Raw genomic sequence first — 20,998 nt, 5'->3', positions numbered from 1 at the left:
CTGGATTCGTCTGAAAGAAGAAAGTCATATACACCTAGGATGACTTGAGGGTGAGTAATTTATGGGCTGATTTCATTTTTGGGTGAACTAACCCTTTAAGACTGCTTTTGTGCTCCAGGGTCACAAATGTAAACTGGAAGAGACTGAAGGTCAGGGAAGGGTTTGAGATGAAGGAAGACAGAAAACAAGACTGGAAAAACAGACGGCATTTCAAGTGCATCAGTCCATCCAGTGACTGAACTATAGAACTGAAGCTACGAGAAATCTTTAAAAAATTGATTTAGTTAGTTACTATCATATTTATATGTTAGTCCATATAACCTGTGTTATATTTTAAAGCTTTTCATTATAGCGTTATAATAAAAAATAATTTATTATTTAAAATAAAATAAACGCTACTTGACATAAAATATTTGTTTAAAATTCTCATTTTGAAATATATATATATATATATATAATAGATTTGTTGTTTTCTCACTTTTTATTTTTGTCATTTATTTATGAAGAATTGTATCTTTCAGACAGTAGAATTATTTTATCTCTGGCTTTCTCTTTTTTGTTGAATAGTAATTAACTAATTAATTAATTAATATAAATATAAATATGTGTCAGACAATAGAATTATATTCTTTCTTGCTTTCTCTTGTTTTTCTCGTAAATGTATTTATTTAAAGATATGTATCTGTCAAACTATATAGTTCTTTTCTCTTGTTTTCTCTTATTTTGTCTCTTATTTTTATTTAAATGTATTTATTTATTATATTTATTTCTTTTATTTTTTATCTTGTATTAATATAAAGATATGTCTCTTTCAGACAAAAGATTTCTTATTTTTCTCTCTTGTCTTTGTTGTTATTTGTTGTATATCTATTTATTTCATTAACTATGTTTTGTATTTATTTTTTATTTATTAATATAAAATGTGTCTTTCAGATAATAGAATTGTTGTATTCTCTCTTGTTTTCTCTTATTTTTGTTGTAAATATATATCTTATTTAGCTTTCATTTATTTTATTTTAGTTTTAGTAACTTTAGTACTCAAATTATTTTATTTTAGTGAGTTGGCAAGTAAACATTTCTAATTTGCAATTTTCATTTAAGTTTTTAAATTTCAGTTTATTTTTTTATTTTTTTTATTTTTTATTTTTTATTTATCAGTTTTTGTTTTGGTTAACAATAACAACACTGATATACAGAGTGGTCCAGAAGTCCACTGTTTGAAATGCTTATATTTTGCATCATATTTTAATATGTAATTTTTGTGTATTTTAATATATCATTTTATATTATCAGATTAACCAATTATGTGCATTTATTTTTTTTTTTGTATTAATGCCAGCAGCACTGGAGCTGCATGAAGAAACCCTGATGATCTTGTTCTCGATGAAAATCTGTCACATGATCAGTGACGCTCATTTACATACACTGGATTAGTCACAGAAAGAGTGCACTGAAATATTGGTGCACAAAATCCTAAAACTTTCAGCTTTAATTAGGATTATATAATGATCGGCTGAATAGGAATAACAAAAGAGCAGAAATGAGAGGGAACGTCGTCTCTGCAGACGTTTTTTCAGTCTCCGTCTGAAACTGGACTAATCCTTTTCACATTCATGTGTAAATAAGTTGGACCATTATGGTGTTTTTCACATCTCTCTGTCTTTCAGGCTTAGTTTTTAGACATAAATGCATTCATACGTCTCTGCACTCATCTGTCTGACGGCGCCGCTGCACTAAAGCAAAACTGCAAAGTGTCAAAGCGAAGAAAGGCAACTTTTAATTGCACTCAGACGTTTTAAATCACCTGATATCGACCCCCGAGGATAACTGGCATTTCTGTTTGTCTCCCGCTGAGCACCGCGTTTCTGCTGACCTCCTCGAAAGCCAAATAAATTCTGACTTCAGGGGAAGTTCACTTTGAAATCATCCTTCGAAACCGTTTCTAGAAAGTTTGATCTTTTGTGCAGTGTTGAAAACCCTTGGACTCCTGTGGTGTTCCCTGTCAGAAAGGACCGGCCTTTTAAAGGTTGCTTGTAAATCACTCGTTATGCAATACTATCCCTAAATCTTTCATTTTGTACTAAACAGCATAAAGTACAACTTGGTCAAAACTATTGGATTCAATCTTTTTGTCAGCTTGTTTTCTTTCAATTAGGACAGGTTTTGTGTTTCTTTTTACTCGTAGGCCGGTCATTTTGCCCAGGAAACCCACAAGTGTGACTTTGTGCCATTTTGTACAAAATAAAAGCATTTCAAAACAGATTTCCTGGTTAAACATTAAAGCACACAGTTTGACATTTTTCATACTTTATTTAATATTTCCAAAATTATCTATGCTTTTTTCATTTAAAAACCAAGGTGCATGAGCTCAAAACAAGGAGGCCTACGATCAATCCGTTCTAAAAGAAACACAAATGCTTGTTAATTAAAAGAACACAAGTTTGATTTAATCCAAGATCTGGCGATAGTATAGTATAAATAGAGATGTATAAGCCATTTTTTGTAGCCTGGTCATTTCTGACCGGGAGCTCCACAAGTGTAGGAAAAAAGTAGTTTAAATAAATAAAGTAGTTAAAATGGCACAAAGTCACACTTGTGGTGTTTCTAAGCAAAAATGCAAAAAAAAATTGCTTTTAAATCTCTTTTGTTTTGCAATATTTGGTGATAATATACACTCTTAAAAATAAAAGTGCTTAAAAGGTTTTTAGAAGAACCATTTTTTGGTTCCACAAAGAATAATTCAGTCAAAGCTTCTTTAAAGAACCATCTCTGTCTTACCTTTTTATAATCTGAAGAACCTTCTTTCGCCACAAAGAAGCTTTTGTGAAACAGAAAGGTTCTTCAGATGTTGAAGGTTCTTTATGGAACCATTTAGACAAAAAGGTTCTTCTATGGCATCGTGAAGCACCCTTATTTTTAAGAGTGTAGCATAACGAGCAAATTATAAGCTATTTTTTGTAGGCTGGTCATTTTTGACCAGGAACACCACAAGGTGGGAAAAAATCCCAGAAAAAGTACAAAAATTATATTAAAAAAAATTTTGGGGGGAAGTCTTTATGCAATGTTTGAGCAAAGTCAGTAAGTTTTAGTCCAGTGTGATAACATTAAGTAGCATTTTTGGAAAAGATAAAATCCTCTCCAGGTCACAACATAAAAAATAAATAAAATCGATCCAAATAGAACACTTACTACAAATCCACTGCATCTTGCAACCAAGTCAATTTCTGACCTTTGACCCCAGGGAGGTCCTGAGAGAGACGCTGTCCAGTGAGGAGCTGCACGAGAGGGACCAGTGGACGCTGTTCGGGAACGAGGCTGAGAAACTGGAGATCGATGTGATCAGAAACCAGCGTGTCGTCCGTGAGCGCGTGGATCGATTGGCTCTGCGCCGGGAGTGACACACCAAAAATACAACAATCACTGCTCTGCACATCTCAAGACACATGAGTGCATTCACTTTCTAGTTTTAAAGGGATAATTTATCCCAAAATGAAAATTCTGGCTTCATTTACTCGTCCTCATGCTGTTTCGAACCCCTACAGCTATATTTTTCCAGATTATCCTAGGCTGCGTTTCCCAAAAGCATCGTAAGCCTATAAGTACATCGTAGACCCATCGCCACCAATGGAGCTACCATCAATTTAGGCTTACGATGCTTTTGGGAAATGCAGCCCTTGTTTACTTGTTTCAGTATAGTGAAGGGAAATGGGGACAAAGTAAAATACACCATAAAAGCATGATAAATTAGCTGTTTTATAATTATATTATTAAGCTTTTTATAATACAACAGACTGAAATGTAACATGGTTATTTTAGTAAACTAAAACCATTAAAAAATATATAATAAAATATTTAATTTTAATAACTTCATAATTAAAAAATAAACATTACTTCAAATAAACTAGATGTTAAATTAAAAAAAAAATAAAAAAAAATAAAAAATTATTTCAGCTAGTTGCCAAGGCAACATTTCTCATTTTAATCATTTAATTTACTTGATGTACTAAAGTAGCTAAAACAGCTGAAATAAAAGTTTATAAAAACGACTAAAAATTTAACAAAAAATTAACTAAAATGAAAATGAAAGCAGAAAATATAAAAAGAACTCAAAGCATTAATAAAAACTATAATAGTATCTCAAGGATTCTAAAGTAATAAATGGGGACGGAACAAAAAATAAATAAATTAAAGTCCATATAACGTGTTGTATTTTAAAGCTTTTTATTATAGTGTTGTGTGAAAAACAGACTGAAATATAGCATGGTTATTATAGTAAACTAAAATTAAAACCTTTAAAGACAAAAACAAACCTTTAAAAAAACTTTTAAAAATATTTTATTATTTAAAATAAAATAAACGCTACTTGACATAAAATATTAAAAAATTATTTGTCATTTTCAAATAATTTAAAACTTAAAAATGAATGAAAACTATTTAGAAATAGTGTAAAAATGACAAAAACACACAAACAAATTACAAAAAGCTAAATATTAAAATAAAAACTAATAAAACTTTAAATTATAAAAAAGCTCACGTTGATTATTTTTCTTACTGTAATTTATCCTTTACTGCTTTCAAATATCTTCTTCTTCCCTTTCCTTCTGTTTGTCTTTCAAATGTGTCAGTAATTTGTATTTTGCATTTTTTCACCTTTGAAACAGTAAAATAAATAAATAAACTATATTACTATGTGTAAAATATAAATGAAATGTAAGTGATTTTTCAGCTTTGGAGTGACACCAGAGTGAGTAAATAATGACAGAAGAGCTTGATATTCTTCAGGCCGAGAGAAAAGCTTCATTGCACATGAAGTTGATTGAGGATCTGAGCATGAAGGCTCCTGGTTTCCCCGTCCCGCTGCGGCCGCACACGGTGTGGGCCCTCTCCTGTTCGGTTCAGGGCTGCCCGCTTCCCAGCGTCACATGGTGAGAGTCTCAACACATCTCCTAAACAAAAGAGGCTAAATCTGCAAAGAGAGACGTCCATCATAAGAGTGTGAATGTTGTCGACGGGTTAAAGGATGACGTTGCTCTCCGAGGATCTCTGCCGAGTCTCAACACATCTCCTAAACAAAAGAGGCTAAATCTGCAAAGACAGACGTCCATCATAAGAGTGTGAATGTTGTCGACGGGTTAAAGGATGACGTTGCTCTCCGAGGATCTCTGCCTTGGAATTACAAGCTGGAGGTGAAGCTAAAACAGGGAGTCATTCCTTTACTACTTTAGAATACTATTCTAGTTTTTATTCATGTTTTCAATTAAATATTTGTTTTTATATTTTCCATTTTCATTTAAATCATTTTGTTGTTGTTTTGTCATTTTATTCGTTTTTTTATATGTCTATATAGTGTTTATTAGGCGAGGCAAGGCCACGGCAAGTTTATTTATATAGCACATTTCATACACAATGGCAATTCAAAGTGCTTTACATAAAAGGAATTAAAATAATCATAAAAAATAATTACAACAATAAAACAAGGCAATTAAAAACTTTTAAAATAATCAAAAGAATTTAATTCAGTTTTAGTTAACTTTAAGTTAAATTCAACAAAAATGAGAAATGTTGCCTTGGAAACTAGCTGAAATAAAATATATCTTATTATTGTTTTTGTTATTTTAAGTCAAGATTTAGGCTACTCTGCCAGATTGATAGTTACTAAATATTGTTATTTTTTATTTTTAAGTTTTGTTTTTTTTATTAATTAATTAATGTATTTATTTTAATTTGTTAAACCTTTTGCTGTATTGAAATCACAACAAAAAAATAAGATAAAACAATAGAATAACAATTATTTGAAAGGTAAGCATATTTATATTAATATAAGATATAAATAAAAAATATTTCAATATAAATAAATACATTTACAACAAAAATCACAGAAAACAAGAGAGAAATGTAAAATTTTATTGCCTGAAAGACACACATCTATATATTAATATGAGAATAAATTAATAAAGAAAGAAAGAAAGAATTATTTCCATAAAAGATTTCTCATTGCTTATTTTATTTCAAGTAGCTTATTTTATTTTAAATGTTTTTAATGGTTTTAGTTTCAGTTTTAATTAACAAAAAAAAAACTAAATAACACATTTTATTTCTTCCTTGAAACACGAGGTCAATGTTTGAGCATCTGTGCTCCATACAATTAAGTGTGGATGTTCAATAAATGGCTGACTGTTTTTAATTCATTGAAATACACTCACATTGCAGATGCTTTTATTTTGTACCTCCCCAACGATAAAGATGTCAGCTGTCTAATTTAGCTTTCTTCCTCTCTTTTCAGATGTTGTGCTGAAGATGCTGGAGAATACAAGGTTATAGTGAAAAGCTCCCTGGGAGAGTCGACGTCCAGCGCCAGACTGACAGTCAACTGTGAGTTGATGTTTATCATGTTATTTAGCTGATTGCTTGACTTGTTCCAGGTCTACAAAGCTGCCGTTTAATTGATTAGTGCTAAAAACCCAATGTGAGCAATTTTTCTAAACTGATTTAATCTATTGCTAGCAGAAAATACGTCTTCACTAGTGCACTCGTTAGTGTTCTATAAGGTGCACAGTGATGTCTGCTGAAATCTTATTGGCTGCATTAATGGAACATTTGCATATAGCAGCACTAAATTCTTCTTCAAGTTTGAACCTTGTTCTTCCTTCATTCTTCTATTTGCAGCACATGAAGGAGCCGAGGCCAAACTGAAGCACTCGTGGACGCCCAGTGAGTGCCTTTGCTCTTCTTAATGCAACATAAACAGCATTTTGGAGTATTTTATCTGGTAATGCAACCACCCAGAACACTATAGCATATATTCTGTATTCATGTACACTACTGCTAAAAAGGTTATTTTTTGTGTTTTATTGAAGAAACAAATACTTTTATTCAGCAAGGATGCATTTATATTGCTACAACAGATTTCAATTTCTATTTCAACTAAACTTTCTATTCATCTGTGAATCCTGGAAAATAAAATGTAGCATGTTTTCCACGAAAAGTTTGGGCAGCACAACTGTTTTCAACATCGATAATAATCAGAAATGTTTCTTGAGCGGCAAATCGGCATATTAGAATGATTTCTGAAGATCATGTGACACTGAAGACTGGAGTAATGATGCTGAAAATACAGCTGCGCATCACAGCAATCAAGTTTAACTGATACTCAAATAGAAGACAATTTTACTGCATTTTTACCCCCAAACTTTTCAACAGTAGTGTATTTTGGATCAGGAGAGATACACTCTTCAAAAATTTCTATACTGACAATGAACCTGCCCATAGCAGCCTAGCATTTTTACAGTGAGTTTTGCATGCAAACACACTTTTTCATGTATTATTGCAGCGCAGCACACATTTAGAGCAAAACGACTTCATTACTCCATCCAATATAGCTACAGCATTTTCAAACAAATCTGAATTCCCATTACAGCCGTTCTGCTCATATGAGAGAACATCACAATTAATTTGCAAGCGTGTGAAATTGTGTTGTCGAATCACTTCCATCACTTCCAATTCCATCTCGCCTCAATTCCCCTTGTACCGTCACTGAGAACCATAGCTAAACAAATAGCACGTCTTCTCAAATATCGTCAACATCGGCCCTCTGTGACGGCCCCAGCACGGGGCCGTGGCATTTGTCTCATTACACTAATATTTGTTCTCGTCCTTGGGATGGTTTTCAGTGCTATTTGCCGGGAATGGAAACTTGAAGGAAAATAGAACCATTTTTCCATTACACTCCAGTGATTTTCTCTCGCTCGTACAACATATGCCTTAATTGAGTCCTTTCTTACGTTCATTTTCTCATTTTCACAGCCTGCCGAAGGCAAGAAGGACATGAACAAAAGCTACTTACTGCCTGTCACTTCATAAATGTAATTAAAAGTGACTGAATTGAAACATTAAAGACTTGATTCCTGTAACTATGCCAGCAAGGCTTCACTTTTTCATTCTGAGGTAAAAGTGGGCGGTGTGGACAAAAATGTAAGAGTAGTTTTATATCAGAGAAATGGAATGGTGATTTTTACTGGAAATTCAAGGGGAAACACAATGTGTATACAGTACTACATAACTATAGTGATGCAGTGATATAATAGTGGCTTCTTATACACAAACTCACGCTATGTTGCGAACCGGTCTGGTTTAAGCAGTGGGGGACTTAACCAATAAGCGAGGTAAGCGGTCGCTTAGGGCCCCGGGGAATCAGGGGGCCCCATCTGATATTGCCGAAACATATTTTCAGCGTTGAACAATGTAGCCAATCACAGACATATCTGTTAATTTCTCGAACGCAATGACCAGAAGTGTTTAAATTAGAATCCACTCGCCGCTCAAAATGCTGAGTTCTGTAAGCTCGGGAATGCTTTCATTATAACAAAGTGTAGATACGATGTAAATAAGAGATTCATTGTGCAGTGTAAGAGAGCTTAGTAACGTGAGATCACAATGAACTGAAGTGAGTGACAGCTTTTAGTGATTATATGAGGGAGCGCGCTTTGCGCACATTCTAGGCTGTATAATACTGTCTGACTGTCTTAGAACAGAAATATTCACCTCGGTAAAGAAAGTATTGTGTTTCAAGTCATACTTTTATTTGTCTTGATGTTTCAAAATGACTCTCTTGTGTGCTTTCCTTGGTGCGCCGGCGCGAACTGCCGCACACTCGTATAAATGCATGAATGCAATGACTGGAGACTTTCGCTTAATAATAGATTACATTTTCGATTTGTTTCTCTGCAAACCCTACCGTATGCCTTCAGTACACTTGGAATATGGTATGAGTTTCATGGGATAATTTCATGTTCGTAAAAAGATTTTTACAATTTTTTAGATGGACAAGTGCAAGCATTTTTTTTTTATCTTCTTTTGTGATCCAAAAAAAAAATAATAAGGTAGTCTAATATGTGACCCTGGACCACAAAACCAGCCGTAAGGGTAAATTTTTCGAAATTGAGATTTATACATCTTCTGGAAGTAAATAAGCTTTCCATTGATGTATGGTTTGTTAGGATCATTCTACTGCCGTTTGCTGTCACTGTCAGGGACTATTTTTCTAGAGGAAGGATGTCATTTAATGATTTAACTTTAAAAAAGTAACACATTAACAGTGTTGGGTAGTAACTGATTAATCTGGATTACGTAATCAAATTCCAAAAATTAAGTACCTAAGTGTAATTAGAGTATATTACATTTTAAAATGCTCATAATCAGATTACAGTTACTTTTATGGATTACATGATTACATATTATTCACACAATGGCATTAAATTATTCATAATTTATTGTTTCTTCCTAATTCTTCTTTTAAATATTCCTTTCTAAAAATGCTACTTTTCGATTAATCGTTTTTTTTTTTTTAATGACGTCGATTCGATTCTCAAAAGCCGCGAATTGATCTTTTCCGGTAGTTATTTCAGCAAACATTTAACACAAGATCTGATTAAGGTCGCCGTGATTTTGCCAAGTAAGACATGTTCCTGGATCAACATCTTTTGTTCATCTTTTCCATCTTTTCTAACCTAACCCTGAGCTGGATGATGACATCACTGAATTCAATGATGAACTGCCTTTAAAGGTGCAGTGTGTCAATTTTAACGGCACCTAGTGGTGAGGTTGCAAATTGCAACCAAAGGCTCAGTCCCCCGCTCACCCCTCCCTTTAAGCCGAGAACACACTACACGACTGTCAGGCCGATTATGAATGGAATTTGGTCTTGAGGACGGATCGCGCCCAGTCCGACCGGGTCTGTTCCAGTTGGGCTCATTAGTTAGTTGCATTTACAATGGAAGTCTACGGAAAGGGTTTTTCCTCTTTTTATGTTTTTTTCTGCACAAATTGTGCAGCAAACAAGTAGTGCTACCTTTGTATTGATGTCCATGTTTGTTTACTTACAAGATCTCGTGCAGTTGAGTTATCGCGAGATCTGTGGATTCGACAGAATTTGTCCAGTCGTGAAAGTAAATAAGCTTTCCATTGATGTATGGTTTGTTAGGATCATTCTACTGCCGTTTGCTGTCACTGTCAGGGACTATTTTTCTAGAGGAAGGATGTCATTTAATGATTTAACTTTAAAAAAGTAACACATTAACAGTGTTGGGTAGTAACTGATTAATCTGGATTACGTAATCAAATTCCAAAAATTAAGTACCTAAGTGTAATTAGAGTATATTACATTTTAAAATGCTCATAATCAGATTACAGTTACTTTTATGGATTACATGATTACATATTATTCACACAATGGCATTAAATTATTCATAATTTATTGTTTCTTCCTAATTCTTCTTTTAAATATTCCTTTCTAAAAATGCTACTTTTCGATTAATCGTTTTTTTTTTTTTAATGACGTCGATTCGATTCTCAAAAGCCGCGAATTGATCTTTTCCGGTAGTTATTTCAGCAAACATTTAACACAAGATCTGATTAAGGTCGCCGTGATTTTGCCAAGTAAGACATGTTCCTGGATCAACATCTTTTGTTCATCTTTTCCATCTTTTCTAACCTAACCCTGAGCTGGATGATGACATCACTGAATTCAATGATGAACTGCCTTTAAAGGTGCAGTGTGTCAATTTTAACGGCACCTAGTGGTGAGGTTGCAAATTGCAACCAAAGGCTCAGTCCCCCGCTCACCCCTCCCTTTAAGCCGAGAACACACTACACGACTGTCAGGCCGATTATGAATGGAATTTGGTCTTGAGGACGGATCGCGCCCAGTCCGACCGGGTCTGTTCCAGTTGGGCTCATTAGTTAGTTGCATTTACAATGGAAGTCTACGGAAAGGGTTTTTCCTCTTTTTATGTTTTTTTCTGCACAAATTGTGCAGCAAACAAGTAGTGCTACCTTTGTATTGATGTCCATGTTTGTTTACTTACAAGATCTCGTGCAGTTGAGTTATCGCGAGATCTGTGGATTCGACAGAATTTGTCCAGTCGTGACGTGCCAGTCGTTAAGTGTGTTGTGTAGTGGACTGACTCGGTCATTAGGTTTGTGCTCCTTTACAATTGTCAAAGAATAAAATCTGCTCCAGTCGATGGAAACAGTCGTTAAGTGTGTTGAGGTCAGTCTTAGAATGTTTCAGGAAGTCGTGTAGTGTGTCCCTGGCTTTAGAGAAGCTACGGTGGCCGATACAGGACTAAAAGAGGTCGTCGGTAAAGACGGCAGAGAGCAATGAGATTTCTTTACAAAGGTAAATTAAGGAATTATATTTACTTAATTATTTAATAAATCGATGTTATTGCGAATATTAATGTACTTGTTCATCATTGTGTCAGTGTTTTATTCGCAAGAACAACAAAGTGACGAAACGCGCTGTGTAGAGCAGTTTGTCCGTTTAGGGCTACTGTAGAAACATGGTGGCGACTTCCATGTAAGTGGACCCGCGGTGTATGTAGATATAAATTGCTCAATCTAAGGTAATAAAAACATAACGGTTCATTAAGTAAGGTCTTTATACACCTCTGAAAACATAGTTATGTATATTATATTGCATTTCTGTCAGTAGGTCGATGTAAATATTACACATTGCACCTTTAACTGAAAATTGAGAATTGAAAGTTTCAATTGAAAATAAATTGAAAATAAATTGAAAATTGAGTGTTTACTATTGTCCTTTTGCATTACTGACACACTATTTTCCTATTTAATACTGTAAAGCTGCTTTGACACAATCTGTGTTGTTAAAAGCGCTATATAAATAAAAGTGACTTGACTTGACTTGTTGATCCTGGATAAACATTACTGTCCAAAAATATAGACTTAACCCAATCCCTACCCCTAAACCTAACACTACCCATAATTTATTCCTAAAATCAGTGGGAAATGATAGCTGATTAACAAGGGTGTAGAAGGACCTACACTCTTAAAAATAACGGTGCTTCAAAAGGTTCTTCACAGCGATGCCATAGAAGAACCATTTTTGGTTCCACAAAGAACCATTCAGTCAAAGGTTCTTTAAAGAACCATCTCTTTCTTACCTTTTTATAATCTGAAGAACCTTCTTTCGCCACAAAGAACCTTCTGTGAAACAGAAAGGTTCTTCAGATGTTAAAGGTTCTTTATGGAACCATTTAGACAAAAAGGTTTTTCTATGGCATCGTGAAGCACCTTTATTTTTAAGAGTGTAACCCTGATTGTAAGCCTAAAACTGACATTTCCTGAAAAGGTATCCCTCAATTCTGATCATTGGATTGTTGTTCCAGGATCAACAAGGATGTTGATCAAGGAACATGTTGTACTTGGTGAACCCAAAACAGCACTACTGTTTCAGCTGTTTTGTATGTAAAGGCAAAGTAATTATATTTCGTTTCGTTTTTTTATTAAGTTAATTTAGAAAAACGTTATAAAACAGTTCTAGCATATCACAATGTTAGTTTAAACGTTTAACCTATATAAATGTGCGCTGTTAGACGCATATCCAATCGTTTGTGCAGAGAGTGGAAACTAAAGCGTGCTTTACAGGACATGGAGGCGCCAGTGCGATGTGGAAACAACTTAAAATACGCCGTCATTTTTGCTCATAAAGGTAAGAGTAATACATCATTCGGAACTGTAAAGGGTCTACTTTTATTTGTGTGCACTGACAATATCATCAAAATATTGTGCTTTTATAAAATAAAGAAAACAAACAGGATGCGCTTTCTGCCGTCTCGGTCTTGAACAGGAGTGCTTCACAATGATGAACCGAAACTCAGCAAATACTTGCCTTACAGACATGATAAATATATCTACAGAAAGCTTTGAATTACTACTTTAAAACGAAATAATTCAAATCGAAACAAAAACTCTTTCATTATGTAATCCGTAAAGATGCATTTCTCTCTAAAGGCATGTCCAATGAGGAGATGGCGAGTTAGGATCGCCAACTTTATCTTTGCGACACTGACTCAGAAAATAGTTTATTAATAAATAATTCAAATATCTCCTTACTATTTCCCTCGACACAGTCATGGTAGTTACTTTTGCCGGTGCTTTGCAGCAAGCTTTATCCTATTGTGTGCGGAACTGTCCCACGTCCGAACCACTCTTGACAGTCGCAGTAGCATCATGGTCTCTTGTTGTTTCCACCAGCGCGGCAAATTTTTTTCATAACCATAACTGATGGATGTCCAAAATATAATAATAAGGAGAAGCCTAAAACAGGCCCGATGCCCGGCCCACGTCTCAGCTATGACGCGAAAATTGGCCCGGCCCAAGGGGCATAAATAAGTCGGGGCCCGTCAGGCCCGGGCTGAAATGCAGGGCTCTACCGAGAACAAAGCAATATGCGTATATATTATTGCAAATTTGCAATGCTCAGGTGAAATGCTATGTAATACCAGAGCCGTTGATTTGTAGTATTACTCAGAGCCATTGTCTCTCAACGGCTCTGAGTAATACTACAAATCTGTGGAAGCATTTGACATCATGCACAAGGTGCCATGATTTCTGCAATGAATGAATGAATGAATGAATGAATGGATGGCGCGGTGCACTGTTTTGTTTACTACACACACACTAAAGCGCGGATGATGCTCGCTGGGTTTCAGCTTCTGCCGTCTCACTATATGACGATATGAACACACAAATATCATCTCCAGCTGCTCTGAGAGTCATTTCATTAATATTTTACCATTTAATTTGAGAAAACTACCGTCATATTATGATATGATATGATATCACATACACAGCAGCTGCAAGTTCTTCACGGCAACCCGTCAAAATAAAAGTTTGGTTTAACGTGAAGAAACTGTGACAGAAATATATTACTATTGTGCAGTCTTAAGACTCAATGTAACAACAATACTACTACTACTACTAATAAATATTAATACAACTTTTTACTAATTACATATTTTTAAAGGAGTAATCACATTTGTTTTCTTTTAAATTTAGCAGTAAACATCTGTTGTGTAGCACTTTGTTTGCCAAAAAATAAAAGGGTTTAATTTGCATTTGATTAGGATAAATTAAATTAATGTGTTTTGCCTTCATTTGATTACCAGAAAAATTAAGAAAAAAAATGTATAGGGCCCTATTATTGTTTAAAAAATAGGACCCTATACAAAAAAAAAATAGGTTTAAAATACAGGCCTGTGGGTCTTAATTTCTTTTTATTAATTCACCATTTGTAAACTGATGTTTACAGTTCATTTTTTAGAAACATCAAAAGCATTTGTATTAAAACTATATTCACTGAATGTAATCAAAAAATCGAATCAAGAATAGAATTAGATAAAATCGAGAGCTTGCGAATCGGAATCGAATCGAATCGGGACATCTAAATCGATACCCAGCCCTATCGTACCATTCAGCTTTGATTATATTCCCAAAAACAGAAATAAATATTTCAAGGAATATATTTTCTTTCCCTTTGCTTTTTTTATGTCAATATGGTATGTTTAATGGTAAGTTTAAAACACATTTGATAAAAACTAATCTAAAAGTAATCTAAAAAGTATTCAGAATATGTTACCTAAAATTAGTAACCTAGATTACATTACTAACTACAGTTTTTGTCATGTAATCTGTAATCAGTAAAGTACTACAATTTGTAAGTAAACTGCAAAGCTCTGCATATTAATACACATATTTTGCCTTTAATATATGTATTGTGTGGAAACCATTTTATAAAAGCAATAAAACCCATGAAGCCGTGGTTTACAGTGCATTTAGAACAGCTAACAGGGTTTTAGGTCCTCTGCTTTGTTTCGTGCCTAACACCCCTTAGCTGTTCTGAATTCACTTAAACCACAGCTTTTTGGGTCTTCTTGCTTTAATGAGTTATGAGTATGAAGAATACAATTTTGCTACCTTTACCTGTTTTTCATCCTAGTCCCAGTTCCAGAGCCAGACGCTCAGCTGGCCTCCACCTTTCCTCCAACGTTTGTGAAAGAATGTCTTGGAACTTGGTTCTGCAGTGCAGTTTCACCTCAGCTTTACTGCCGTTCCAACAAGATGTGACTTGGTACAGAGACGGTGAGACAGTTTTATATGTGAAACAATCATGCATTTTTATCCAAATAAAATTGTACATTTACAGTAGCAGATGCTTTTATCCAGAGTAACATCACAATAAATTTATTTTACAAGATTCACGGTACAACAATGGCAGGTTTACCTCATAGCTACAACCTGGCAACCACCCAGAACACTCTAGCAGCCGCGTTTAATGTAGCATCCTATGTGCTCAGGGCTGGTGTTGTTGCGTCAGTCCAGTCGTGTGGAGCTGCAGACGGGTCTGCGATCTGCCAGTCTCAGCCTGAAGCGAGTGCACAAGGAACATGAAGGCCTGTACAGCATCCGTCTGTGCACCTGGGACGGGACCGTCGGGCACAGCTCCTACGTCTATGTCAAAGGTCAGATCCTCAGAAACTCTTACTCTTAAATATTAGAGCGTTACGCAGTTTTTGTTTTATAACTAATGTTACAATCACCCCGACTGATAGCTACCAGCAGCAGTGTAAGAATCTGTCATAGAAAGTTCATAACTTCAATCTAGATATAAAATTGTGGAAGCCTGTTTCCCTACTGAATAAAAAATTTAAAAGTTGATTATGACTTTTTATCTCACTATTCTGACATGTATTCCCACAACAAAGACTTTTTTCTTACAATTGCAAGTTTGTATCTCACAATTCTGACTTATTTTCTCATAATTCTGACTTTTTTCCCGCAATTATGACCTTTTTCTTGCAGTTCTGACTTTTTTCCTAACAATTACAAGTTTATATCTCTTAATTCTGACTTTTTTCTTGCAATTCTGACTTTTTTCTTACAATTGCATGTTTGTATCTCTCAATTCTGACTATTTTTCTCATAATTCTGACTTTTTTCTCACAATTCTGACTTTTTTCCCGCAATTGTGACTTTTTTTCTTGCAGTTCTGACTTTTTTCCTAACAGTTACAAGTTTATATCTCTTAATTCTGACCTTTTTCTTGCCATTCTGACTTTTTTCTCATAATTGCGAGTTTATATCTTGTGAGATGTATGTATATTGTCAGAATTGAGAGATATAAACTCACAATTGTGAGAAAAAAGTCAAAATTAAGAGATATAAACTCGCAATTCTGACTTTATAACACACAATTGCGACTTCATATTACGCAATTTTGACTTTATAGCTCTCAATTGTGAGAAATAAGCCAGAATAGTGAGATAAAAAGTCGCAATTACCTTTTTATTTTGTTTTCAGTGGTGAAAATGGGCTTCCATATAAAACTAAAAGGCTCTGGAAAAGTACTGGACATCTAAAAAAAACACTTTCACATCACAAAATCATTTTTTTTTAATTTTGCACTCGACTGATCGTTTGTTGGGTGTCATCACTCCAGATTATTGGCGACTGAAGAAGTTTAGTGTGTTACAATTGCCGCCTGTCTCTCCTAATTAATCAATGTAAAACTTGAACTCATCAGAGACTTAATTCTCATGAATCTGTGATGTTCTTTCCAGAGCAGAGTTCCCCTGTCAGCATAAGTCCTTAAAAGCAAGACGAAGACAGGAATTGAGTTTCCTCTGTAAGCCTGCAGTGTAGTAATTAGAAAGCAAGCTTCACTCTGCTGCGCGTGACATCCTCGCTTAATCTCAGAGGAAAAATTTGCATTACAAATCTGCCAGGTAACAGGAAGGAGCTGGAGGTTACTCTTATGAGTTTGTTTCATCCTTGTTGGTGGCGATTAAACAAATAAGAGCGTGAGAAGCCCTGTAGTTGCCTCTTCTAAGAAACTTACTGAAGTAAGCTTAACTCTGCTGTGGAGAGAAATTTTATTTTTCAGAGGCTGCTTATTAATAGGTCAGATAAACTTAATGGGGTTCCCAGTAATTTATTTTTCATTACAGTTTTTCTCGATTGCTAAAAAACTATAACCAGGCTTTTGAACTAAAATCTCAAAACCATAACGCCATTTTTCAAAAAGCACACCCATTTCGCTGAACTATAAACACGATTCCCCTGCTTTAACACGTGAGTCAGATTTGGTGAACTGTTACTGCAAAACTCTACACACAAATCCCTACATTTCTCAGTGCTTACACCATGTGGTCATTTAGAAAGCACTAGCATTCAATACTGTTCACTCAAGTCAGCACAGCTTGAGCTCAATTAGCAAACAATTACCCAGGTGGAAACACTACGAGTCAAAATTTAACAGACATCAATCAGATCCTTCAATAAATAGATAAAAGGGCCCGAATCAGTTCACTGAGCTTTGGAACAATGGATCCACAGAGAAATGAAGGAATAGGTGGAAGAGGAAGAGGAGGAAGAGGAGGAGGAGGGAGAGGAGGAAGAGGAGGAGGTGTAGTACATGAATGAATAAAAATGTGCCAATGTATACATTGGTTGTGTCTTTTGTGTTCATGTGAAAAGGTTTTTGAGGGGGAGAACCACAAGCAACATAACTTACCAGTTTTGGATATATTGTTTTGAATTTATTGCACCAGTGTGTAATACTATGTTGTAGTGTGTGTGTTTTTGAAAGCTTGTGTGTGATGTCTGAGGGAAAAGTTTGGTTTTTCAGCAAGAGTGAATGGTTTTGAGTGTAGAGCTTCATTTTGACCTGAAAATAGGATGTTTGGGGAATTGGGTGAGACGTTATGGATTTGTGTTTACTGTTTTGAGAATACGAGGCATAGTTTCAAGAAATGTGTTTAAGCAATCGAGAAAAACTGTAAAGAAATAAAAATAGACATGAATGATTATTGTTAACTAAAAGTAAAACTACTAAAAATATTTTTTTGGTATTCAAATAAAGCTGAAATAAACAATAAACAAAATTAATGGATTAATGAATGAAAATACATTCCTGGTTATTTCTTTATTATTATTAAGAAATAAAAATAGACATGGATGACAGTTATGGTTAACAAACTAAAACTATTACAAATAACTTTAATTATTGGAGCAAAGTTGAAATTAAAAATATAAATAATAAATTAAACACTTAATATAATAAAGCTTAAAATAGAAAAGCTTACATGAAATTAATGGAGTTCCCATTTATTTATTTATTTATTTATCTATTTATGTAGTAAGGAATAAAAATAGACATGAATGACAGCTTTGTTATTGTTAACTAGAACAATAGTCAACCAGGCAGGCGTGGGCCGCCCGTTTAAACCCACCGACCCCGTCCTGACCTCTGAACCCCTGGAGCCCAGCAGGACTACGGGTAAGAGCGTCTACATGAGTTCTGAATAAAGTCTTTTCTATGATACTAGCAGCATCCGTCTGTATCTCTGATCTCCTGCTTTCCTCTCGTCTCTGTCTGTCAGTGGTGAAGGTGGAGCGCGGCAGAGAGATTGTGATCACTAAGGACCAGCTGGAGGGTGAGTAGATCACAGCGCTCCTGAGTTCACACTGATGCAGTCAAGTGGAGAGATAAGAAGAAATACATGCTTCTACACTCAAAGACGAGCTCAGGTTTATTGTACATTGCGGTGATATTCTTTATCATGTGATATTTCATTGCATCAAATCACACTGTAGGTTTGAATCTCACAGAAATGGTCAAGAACATTTCTGAGTCACGTTTCATGCTAAAATCAAAAGAAAAAATAAATGGTATTTTAGTATATTAATGAAAATTTTTTTTTATGGTTTTAGTCTTACTTAACGATAATAACCTTGCAGGGTGCATTGCATAAATTATTTTTTATGGGAAAAATAGTAAAATCAACAGAAATTAAATATATATATAATTTTTTTTTGTCATAGAATTTTGTTTTTTGCAAATTGCATTTTTACATTTTATACCACCCCACCCACCGTATACAATCCTACCCAGCCCCAACAGAGCAATCCCCAATTAGAACAAAATGACATCTGAAGAGGGGAGAAAGAAGAAAAAAAAATACATGCATAGCATAATCGAAATTATAGTATAGAATGCACCTATACCTATATACCTCCACTCAATCCGTGTCTAAGGTTTGTAAATCATTAAAGAATATGATAAATTGTTGCCATTTTTCAAAAAAAGATTCCCCCTTACCTCTGATATTGTACTTAATTTTTTCAAGTTTAAAAAAAAAAAGGCCAAATCTTTGAGCCAAAATCTTTGAGAAAGAAACAAAGCCTACGGTATTTTAAGACCATAAAAATTTTATTTATTGTAACATTATGTTCATAACAATTAAGTAAACCTTCTTTATATTATCATTACTGTAATGTAAAAATAATAGGGCTGTCAATCGATTAAAATATTTAATCGCGATTAATCGCATGACTGTCATGAGTTAACTCGTGATTAATCACAACTTAATCGCACCTTTTTATCTGTTCTAAATGTACCTTAAATTAATACTTTTTAAGTAATAAAAAGTAATAAAATTTAAGTACTTTTTAATTAAGTTTTAATACTCTAATCAACAAGGGCATGGACAAATATGGATGCTTTATGCAAATACAGTGGGTACGGAAAGTATTCAGACCCCCTTCAATTTTTCACTCTTTGTTATATTGCAGCCATTTGCTAAACTCATTTAAGTTAATTTTTTTTCCTCATTAATGTACACACAGCACCCCATATTGACAGAAAAACACAGAATTGTTGACATTTTTGCAGATTTATTAAAAAAGAAAAACTGAAATATCACATGGTCCTAAGTATTCAGACCCTTTGCTGTGACACTCATATATTTAACTCAGGTGCTGTCCATTTCTTCTGATCATCCTTGAGATGGTTCTACACCTTCATTTGAGTCCAGCTGTGTTTGATTATACTGATTGGACTTGATTAGGAAAGCCACACACCTGTCTATATAAGACCTTACAGCTCACAGTGCATGTCAGAGCAAATGAGAATCATGAGGTCAAAGGAACTGCCTGAAGAGCTCAGAGACAGAATTGTGGCAAGGCACAGATCTGACCAAGGTTACAAAAAAATTTCTGCTGCACTTAAGGTCCCTAAGAGCACAGTGGCCTCCATAATCCTTAAATGGAAGACGTTTGGGACGACCAAAACCCTTCCTAGAGCTGGCCGTCCGACCAAACTGAGCTATCGGGGGAGAAGAACCTTGGTGAGAGAGGTAAAGAAGAACACAAAGATCACTGTGGCTGAGCTCCAAAGATGCAGTCGGGAGATGGGAGAAAATTGTAGAAAGTCAACCATCACTGCAGCCCCCCACCAGTCGGGGCTTTAGGGCAGAGTGGCCCGACGGAAGCCTCTACTCAGTGCAAGACACATGAAAGCCCACATAAGGACTCCAAGATGGTGAGAAATAAAATTCTCTGGTCTGATGAGACCAAGACAGAACTTTTTGGCCTTAATTCTAAGCAGTATGTGTGGAGAAAACCAGGCACTCCTCATCACCTGTCCAATACAGTCCCAAAAGTGAAGCATGGTGGTGGCAGCATCATGCCGTGGGGGTGTTTTTCAGCTGCAGGGACAGGACGACTGCTTTCAATCGAGGGAAAGATGAATGCGGCCAAGCACAGGGATATCCTGGACGAAAACCTCCTCCAGAGTGCTCAGGACCTCAGACCTGGCCGAAGGTTTACCTTCCAACAAGACAATGACCCTAAGCACACAGCTAAAATAACGAAGGAGTGCCTTCACAACAACTCTGTGACTGTTCTTGAATCGCCCAGCCAGAGCCCTGACTTAAACCCAATTGAGCATCTCTAGAGAGACCTAAAAATGGCTGTCCACCAACATTTACCATCCAACCTGACAGAACTGGAGAGGATCTGCAAGGACGAATGGCAGAGGATCCCCAAATCCAAGTGTGAAAAACTTGTTGCATCTTTCCCAAAAAAACTCATGGCTGTATTAGATCAAAAGGGTGCTTATACTAAATACTGAGCAAAGGGTCTGAATACGTAGGACCATGTGATATTTCAGTTTTACTTTTTTAATAAATCTGCAAAAATGTCAAAAATTCTGTGTTTTTCTGTCAATATGGGGCGCTGTGTGTACATTAATGAGGAAAAAAAAATAACTTAAATGATTTTAGCAAATGGCTGCAATATAACAAAAGAGTGAAAAATTTAAGGGGTTCTGAATACTTTCCGTACCCACTGTAACTGA

At 35.1% G+C, this 20,998-nt stretch overlaps 1 pseudogene; it reads left to right on the top strand.

The window, feature by feature from the left end:
- Positions 1-20,998, top strand: part of LOC107677645 (myomesin-3-like) — a 62,141-nt pseudogene that overhangs the window by 4,927 nt on the left and 36,216 nt on the right.

This window comes from Sinocyclocheilus anshuiensis, unplaced genomic scaffold, assembly GCF_001515605.1.
Source record: "Sinocyclocheilus anshuiensis isolate Anshui unplaced genomic scaffold, SAMN03320099.WGS_v1.1 scaffold796, whole genome shotgun sequence".
NCBI lineage: Eukaryota > Metazoa > Chordata > Actinopteri > Cypriniformes > Cyprinidae > Sinocyclocheilus > Sinocyclocheilus anshuiensis.
This window is presented reverse-complemented; position numbering and strand designations above follow the sequence as displayed.